At 34.9% G+C, this 9,028-nt stretch overlaps 1 pseudogene; it reads right to left on the reverse strand.

Annotated features, from left to right (window-relative positions):
• Window positions 1-5,184: 5,184 nt before the first annotated feature.
• On the reverse strand, window positions 5,185-5,665 carry LOC105477131 (immunoglobulin J chain pseudogene; annotated as a pseudogene).
• Window positions 5,666-9,028: the final 3,363 nt, after the last annotated feature.

The following is a 9,028-nucleotide window of genomic DNA, read 5'->3' on the forward strand; positions in this document are numbered from 1 at the left end:
ATCAAAATGAATTAAAGACATCTAAGTCCCCAAACTATGAAACTACTAACAGAAAACACTGGAGAAACTCTTCAGGACATTGACTTGGGCAAGGGTTTCTTTCTTTCTTTTTTTTATTATTATACTTTAAGTTTTAGGGTACATGTGCACAATGTGCAGTAATATGTTGCCACAAACACAGGCAACCAAAGCAATAATGGATGAATGGGATCACATCAAGTTAAAAAGTTTCTGCACAGCAAACAATCAACAAAGTGAAGAGACAACCCACAGAATGGGAGAAAATCTTGGCAAACTACGTATCTGACAAGGGATTAATAACCAGACTATATAAGGAGCTCGAACAACTCTATAGGATAGTATCTAATAATCTGATTAAAAAATGTGTAAAAGATCTGAATAGACTTTTCTCAAAAGAAGACATACAAATGGCAAACAGGTATATAAAAAATGTTCAACATCATTGATCATTAGAGAAATGTGAATCAAAACTACAATGAAGTATTATCTCACACCAGTTAAAATGGCTTTTATCCAGAAGACAGGTAATAACAAATGCTGTCAACAATATGGAGAAAAGAGAAGCCTCATACACTCTTGGTGGGAATGTAAATTAGTACAATCCCTATGGAGAACAGTTTGAAGGTCTCTCAAAAATCTAAAAATAGAGCTATCATATGACTCAGCAGTCACACTCCTAGGTATACATCCAAAAGAAAGGAAATCAGTATATCAAAGAGAAATCTGAACTCCCATGTTTACTGCAGCACTATTCACAATAGCCAGCAAAATGCACAATTTGGTGGCAACACAAATGACTGTCAACAGATGAATAGATAAAGAAAATGTTGTATATACACACAATGGAGTACTATTCAGCCATAAAAATAAGGAGATCCTGTCATTTGCAAAAACATGGATGGAACTAGAGGTCATGATGTTAAGTGAAATAAGCCAGACACAGAAAGACAAACTTTGCATGTTCTCACTTATTTTGGGGAGCTAAAAATTAAAACAATTGTACTCATGGAGGTAGAGAGTAGAATGACAGTTACTAGAGACTGGAAAGGGTAGAAGTGGTGTGGGGTGAGGGGAAAGGAGTGATTGCTGTTGGGCAGAAAAAACAGTTAGAAAGGATAACTAAGATCTAGTATTTGATAGCACAAGAGGGTGACTATATTCAATAATAATTTAACTTTACATGTAAAAATAACTAAAAGAGTATATTTGGATTGTTTGTAACACAATAGTAAATGCTTGAAGTGATGAATACCCCATTTACCCTGATGTAATTATTAAACATTGTATACTTGTATCAAAATATTCTATATACTCCACAAATATATATACCTACTATGTACCCACAAAAATTAAAAATAAAATACATTTTAAATCCAAATTGAGACATGTTTTTTCAATTTTCTTGGTGTTCTCATGTAATATTTACTGTCCTTTTTTTTTTTTTTTAATAAGAAATGGGATTACCACCCTTGATTCAAAAGGATTTATTTTGTTACCCAAGAAAGCAAAAATGCTTTGTGACGCAGGTTATCTGTAGTGCTAGTTAGAGAAATTACTGACTGTTTTCAATTCCTAGACTTTGGGAAATATTGACAGGCCCTCACATCCTCAACTTCAGTGTTACTAATACCTGTAGAACTGGTGAAACTGTTTGGGGCTTAGGTTCACAGAGGTGAGTCAGAGGATTTTATTCTTTTGGATTTTAACATAATTGCTTTTCTCATATTAGGCCCCTTCAGGAAGAAGAAAATAAGAAAAAAACCTGTTGTTAAAATTCAAAGAAGGTTTACTAGCTAACTTCAGAAAGATGCTGGAAAGAATGATTAATTTTTATACAACATATTTGAAAATGTACCAGTTAATAAAAGGAATGCTATCCAGAATGGAAGCAACTTTTTCAAAAGCTTATTATCCTGGAGTCTTGCACATCAATGCTCATGATTTCCTGGGTACAGTAATAGCAACACCTATTTATGCACTACTTGTCATTTGAGATTTTTAAAATGATAAATAGCTGCTGTTTTGAATCTGCCTCTAGTTTGAATACCAAAATGACAGTATAGTTCAGAACTTCATGGTTCACCTAATGGGTATGTCTTGTTTACTGTTGAAATGTTCTAATATTCATTTCCATGATAATGACAACAAAAAGGAGAGCAGTGTTCTTTACCAATGGAGCTGCAGTCACACCAGAATTATATTCTTATAAAACATCAGAGTGACAGGGATTATGGTTGCTTTTATGTTCTGGGAATTATTTAATTTTAACAACTTAGAGAGATGCCACTACTATGAATTTGGGTATTTTCTTTTTTCTTATGCCTAGCATTGCTTATTTTTATAATTTGTTCATTTCTGAACCTAGGGCGAAAAGATCTATTTATATATTTTCCCCTCAGAAACAATACCAATTTGGTAGATATCTCAATAACTTACCTAGTTTTTCAAGATGAAAGTGATATACTGGTAGAATGATTGATTATATAATTCAGGTAGAAGACCATGGGGCTAGAATTGCCTTACATCTTTGGAGTCAAAATGGGAGATGAGTGGGAGTAGAGGGCTACCAATGACTGAAATGATGTGCACTGACTTTTGATAAAGGATTAAGAAAAGATCTTATCTCATTAAATATATCTGTGTTCACCTAGTATTACAGTGGGTCATTTTGTATATGTATCTATTACAGTTTTTTTCCCTTTGTAAATGTCATGAAACTAGTGATTTGACTTTTAAAAAACTATTATATTCAACAACTGATATCCAAGCAGAAAAAAAGTGACCAGCTGCTGTTATAGTGCACTATTCCAAAGCTGCCTTATCCACACACAAGAAAGATTACCAACTCAATTTTCAAAATAGCGTAAAAAAAGAGGAAGGTGAATATTACCTAATGTTGTAACAAGAGGAAACGTTGAGCAAAGAAGTTAATCATAATTATTGTAAATTATTCACTGCAAAAATGGAATAAGGAGTAACTGCTACTGTCTGATTTTTTGAAAAACAAAATGTGGAATAAAATATAAAGTAAGACAAGTTGACAGTAGATTACGAAAAGGATAATAGTATTTTTTTCAAATCTAAGAAATTACGTATTGATGTGCAAGCTACCTTTGCTCTGCATGAAAATAGAATTTACAGAGTTAGAAGAATGTGGAAGGAACAAGAGAGACACCTTATAATTACCGTTATTCCACATGGGAGGGGAATTCTGTATTCCTGAGACTGTAGTTCCCCTCTGACCCTGGAGTGCTACATAATGTTTTTATTTTATTTATTTATTTATTTATTTATTTATTTATTTATTTATTTTATTTATTTTTTTTTGAGACGGAGTCTGGCTCTGTCGCCCAGTCTGGAGAGCAGTGGCGTGATCTCGGCTCTCTGCAAGCTCCGCCTCCCGGGTTAACGCCATTCTCCCGCCTCAGCCTCCTGAGTAGAATAGCTGTGACTGCAGGCGTCCGCAACCACTCCCGGCTAATATATATATATATATTTTTGTATTTTTAGTAGAGGTGGGGTTTCAACATGTTAGCCAGGATGGTCTCGATCTCCTGACCTCGTGATCCACCCACCTTGGCCTCCCAGAGTGCTGGGATTATAGGCGTGAACCACCGCGCCGGGCCAGAGTGCTCCACAATTTTGACGATGCCTTCTTAGAAGAGTAAACCTGAGTTGATAGACTATTCTGGAAAGACAATAGGTGTACCCAGATGTGGAGTATGTTTATATTCTATTCCCATGGTCTTCTACAAGGAGAAAGAGTAGAAGGCGTCTCCTTTGCCCTCACGGTGCGTTCAGAAAAAATGTTGCCTCTTAATGTAAACGTAATTAAATATATTTTAAAAATACTTAATATGTATTTTAAAAATCTAACACGTTCAAAACATCTTTAAATATAATATGATTTAATATTAATTAATGGGTTTGAAATTGATAATTTAATTTTCTGTAACAATACTTAGTCCTCCCTTCCAAAATGGAAATTATACAACTTGACCAGTGTTCTATGTGAAAATAATTTCCTTGATTTCTATTTACTATGAGCATCTGCATAGAAGTGTTATTCTTTTCTATGCTTATGAATCTAGTTAATTGTTCAAACTGTGCTAGAGTATAAATATTTTGGAATACGTATTTCATTAGATTCATTTACAACATAGATGGTTTCCAATGGGAATTTCTTACACTAACCTGATTATCAAAAAAAGGTGAAAATGTATCATCTGCTTTCAAGTCTAGTGTTATGTCAAAATATATTTTTCAATTATGCATTTAATTATTCAGCTAATGGGTTTCATAAATAGTAGAGATTTCATTTTAAATTATTTTTATAAATAGTTCTAAAACATGCTTTTTTGTTGTTTTTTTGTTTGTTTTGTTTTTGAGACAGGATCTCTCTCCGTTGCCTAGGCTGGAGTGCAGTGGTGGGATCTAGGCTCACTGCAAACTCTGCCCCCCGGGTTCAAGCGATTCTTGCGCCTCAGCCTTCTGAGTAGCTGGGATCATAAGTGTGTGCCACCATGCCTGGCTTATTTTTGTATTTTTAGTAGAGACGAGGTTTTGCCATGTTGGCCAGACTGGTCTTAAGCTCCTGGCCTCCAGTGATCTACCTGCCTTGGCCTCCCAGAGTGCTGGGATTATAGGATTAAGCCATCATGCCTGGCTCAAAAACATGTTTTTCAATTGTTATTTTTCTAATGAAGACATATAAATGACCTATGTTTACACATGTATGTTCTCTATATAGTGAAACTTTTTAAAGAGAGAATAGTATGGAAAATTCAAAAGCTCTGGCTCTCAAAGGCAAAGGCAGAGAAAGGGCAACATTTTGTTATGCCTCCTGATTTTACTCCTTGAGTTTTATTTTCTCCCCTTGTCTATTTTTTTAATGCTAGAGACTGTTTTCTTAAGGGAGCATACCTCTTCAGGCAAGCATGATAACTGACAAATTTTAATACAGTGTGACCATATAGTTGAGAAGTAATTACCTAATAAAGACAATAATGTTACTGTTTCGATTATTTTGGGAGAGGGGATGTTAGTTTTACATCATCTTAAACAAATCCAGGTTTCATATTCACTGGTAGTAAATATATTAACTTTCTGGATCAAAATGGAGAGCCTCTCAAGATAAAGAATTGTGCAGTCAGCAATGACAAATTAGTCAGGATAGCAGGAACCTGGGATCAAGCCTATCTTCACCATTTCGGTCTCACCACCATATGTAAGTGGGACCATAGTTGCGCTGCACTCGTTTCTGACATCAGTGTGGCATATCTCTGTAGCACTGTCTTTGTCACAGATACTGCTCTGGGTAGCAGGAACTCTGATTATCCAGTTCCACTTCTGTAGGATCACATTTTTTACAGAGGTACGACAAATGGTACACAAATTTGGTTCTCAACCTTGAGACGAGATCAGAGATATTCTTCTTATTGTCCAGGAGAACAGCAATTTGGATGTTTCTCTCCACAGTGTCCTCATTAGGATCTTTGGTAGAAGAGATGATGGTGAAAATAACCTGGGCCCACTTACATTTGTCATCAACAGGAATGATCCTCTCATCTTCATCTTGAGGTGTCACAAGAACAGCCTTAACAAAAATGGCCTAGACTGTCCAGAAAAGAAAATAGTTCTTCATGCTGACTTCAGTTCTCTTGAAAACCCAAATTCTAAAACGAGTCAGACACTTCCTCCAACGTTTAATATAGAATTATAACTAAATACATTTCAGAAAGAATAAAAGACAAGGAAGTAAGTCAAGAATAATTCAATTTGCAGAAAGAGGGCCTGCTGCCTTGTTTTATTTTATTTTTTTTGACCCAGGAAAGGTCAGGGCCCATTAACAAAGTAGAATCAACATTTAAATACATAAGCAAACATGAAGGCTTTTGTCTTTTCCTCTCAGTTTTGAACCCTTGGTGTCATCTGGGAAGTGGGTTGGTTTCACATCTGAAATAGGAGAAGGAAGGAATGAAGGAGTTGCCAGTGACCTAAGATAAATATCTGATGCATACTAATTTTTTAATGTTACCAGAGTGATCCCAAACTCCTTAGCTTTCTGAGCGCAACATGATTATAATATTCAATTAAATAGTTTGTGTCTTTTTGCGTTTTATGGCAGAAACTATATAATTCTCCTGTCTTGGTGGAATTTGGGGAGTGGATCTTGAGGCACTGCAGTTGCTCATCAACACCTGTGAGCTTAAACTCTCATTTTCTGCAAGCCTCTCCTAGTCCTCTTCCCAACATTTCATCGTTGTCCATGCTGCTCCTGCTCCTTGTTTATTTCTATCCAAAATGCCAAGAAAAGCTCTCCATAATGCCCCAACTTTAGGAACTAACTTTTCTTTTCCCTCATAAGTTGGAAAACAAATCTTCATATTGTTTTTGCATATAGAACTATTTAGATACTTTCAACCTGGAAATTGTCTTTCATAATCAAAAGACTCATACATATGTGCTTTTCTAAACCTGCTGATCTTAAACTGTTAGATGTCAGGACCTTTTACTCTTAAATTATCCAAGGCCCTAAAGAGCTTTTCTTTATGTGGTTATATCTACCGCTGTTTATCCTGCTAGTGATTAAATGAGAAATGTAAAAATATTACTGTCATCTGAATATTTGTAACACCCCAAAAATTTATTTGTAGAAACCTAATCCCCAATGTTATACTATTAACAGATTGGGGTCTTTAGGAGGTCATTAGGTCATGAGGGCAGAGCCTTCAGTAATGGGATTAGTTGTCTTATAAAAAAGGCATAAAGGAGCTGGTTTTCCCCTTCCATCTTTAAGGACAAAGAGAGAAGTTGCCATCTGTGAACCAGAGTGAGCTTTCACCAGATGTTGAATCTGCTGGAGCTTTATGGTGGACTTCCTATACTCTAGAAGTGTGAGAAATAAATTTCTGTTGTTAATAAGCCACACAGATTATGGTACTTTTGTTTTAGTAGCCTGAACAGACTAAAATAAATATTTAAATATTAAAATAATACATTATGATATATTAATTCAATATATAATTATTCAGAAAAAATACAATTTGAGTTATGCAAGATAAGTTCTAGAGAACTGCTGTGCATTATGTCTGCAGTTAACAATACTGCACTGTGCACCAAAAAATATGTTAAGAAAGTAGATATCATGTGTTCTTATAGCAGTAAAAATTAACAATAATAAATTTATTGCAGTTTAACATGTATAACGTATTTTTAGGAAAAATAATTATATATTATAAAACAAAAAATTGTAGTGAGAATGGTGGCATTGTACATTTTCACAGATCTTTTTCATATCTGGCTTATTCATAGATGATAGTAGAGTCTCATTTCTGCTTCTACATTTACACTGTTGCAATATGTTGTTTTGGTTGAGGTTTATGAAAAAAATCTGGAGCAGTTTCTAAAGTATAGGAAGTATCCGAAGAAGCATATGAAGAAAATACTCTGGGAGGAGTACAGTCACTTCCGCTGTGAAGGCACAGATGAGTTCCTAAAAAGCACTGAGCTGTGCAAAACAGTACTTTTAAAAATACAGGGTTTATAAGAAAATGAGTTTAGGAATATAGTGCTCAGAAACTTTTCTGACACACACAAAACCAGATAGTAATCTAATTAAAAAGCAGTCTAATAAAAATGGTAGCACAGTTTTAGACATTAAATAGGCAAGAAATGAATGAATTCAATGATAAATACAGCATTACCTTATGGGAAATTTATCTGTGGAACCAGGTGTCTTCACTCCCCCAGGCTGCTCTACCTGGCTCCCAAGTCCACCACTCTACAGGCAAGAGGAAGAGAACAAAAGAGAGATGAAGAGAGAAAAAGGAAGGTGAACACAGAGGGAAAATGCAAAATAGGCTGAGGAAAATGAAGAAATTAAAGAGAGGGAGGTTGGGGGCCTCCTTAGTGTCCTTGGTAGTTACAAGGGTTGCACCTTGTGAGATTTTGTAAAGTACTGGCAGGAAAGTGATGTGAAATTGAATGGAATGTGGTAACACCATGTGTAGATGGGTGTGACTTAATGTCCTCCTGAAGTGTGTGTCTGAGTGGGATGTTTGTATTTGTAGGAGGGAAAAAGTAATATCTCTTCCTTACCTATCACAAGGTTTGAAGCTGACACTCCTATAATGAAAGGCAGATTAACAAGAGGAAAGCATAACAAATATGTTTAACAAAGTTTTATGTGGCACGGGAGACTTCAGAAATGGAGATCTAGAATGAATCAAGGATAGTTTCTCAAAAAGGATATTGAGCATCTCTCTCTTTCTTCCTCTTATCTTCCTGTCTGTCTCTGTCTCTTTCTCTCTGTCTCTCACACACATGCACACACGCACACAAATGTGCATGAACATGTAGTATGCCAGGTCTCCTATGAAGTACATCTTATTTTAGTTTGTGAGACAGTGATATGAAACCCAAATTTGGAATGATTTTATAATCATCAAGACAGAGTAGAGTACCACTTATCTTAGATATTGGATGTTCCAGTAGTTTCATACATTAACTCATGGTGAATTGAGAATTAAGAATACAGTATTTCATATTATTTGAGAAAATTATTCACTTTTAGGTTATTTTCTTTAATGTACCTTGAAATAAAAGCTTCACTTCAGACCCTAGGAAATGCTGGACGAAGGTAAAAATTACTATGAATATTTCTGAAACTATAAAAATACTGCCTAGGGTGTTCTCTATTGATTATATATGCAGATTACCTTTTTAACTGCCTCTCTTATGAGGTATTAATTTGTGCTTGGAATATTTTATGTCCTTGATAACTTGATTGATTTTGAGCAAAGTTAGTAAAACATAGATCTTTATTTAAGTAAGATTCAATAGAAAGGCTTTCATCTGACATCAGTCAGATTTTATTGAGGACTTGATACAATTCCTTTTGATATATCTCATTTCATTAATAACAAATATAGGAATATATGCCAGTATCTGAAATGAATTACAATAGAAGCCATAGATGTTATTCTAAACCACATTCAAGTGTCAA

This window comes from Macaca nemestrina, chromosome 8, assembly GCF_043159975.1.
Source record: "Macaca nemestrina isolate mMacNem1 chromosome 8, mMacNem.hap1, whole genome shotgun sequence".
Taxonomy (NCBI): Eukaryota; Metazoa; Chordata; class Mammalia; order Primates; family Cercopithecidae; genus Macaca; species Macaca nemestrina.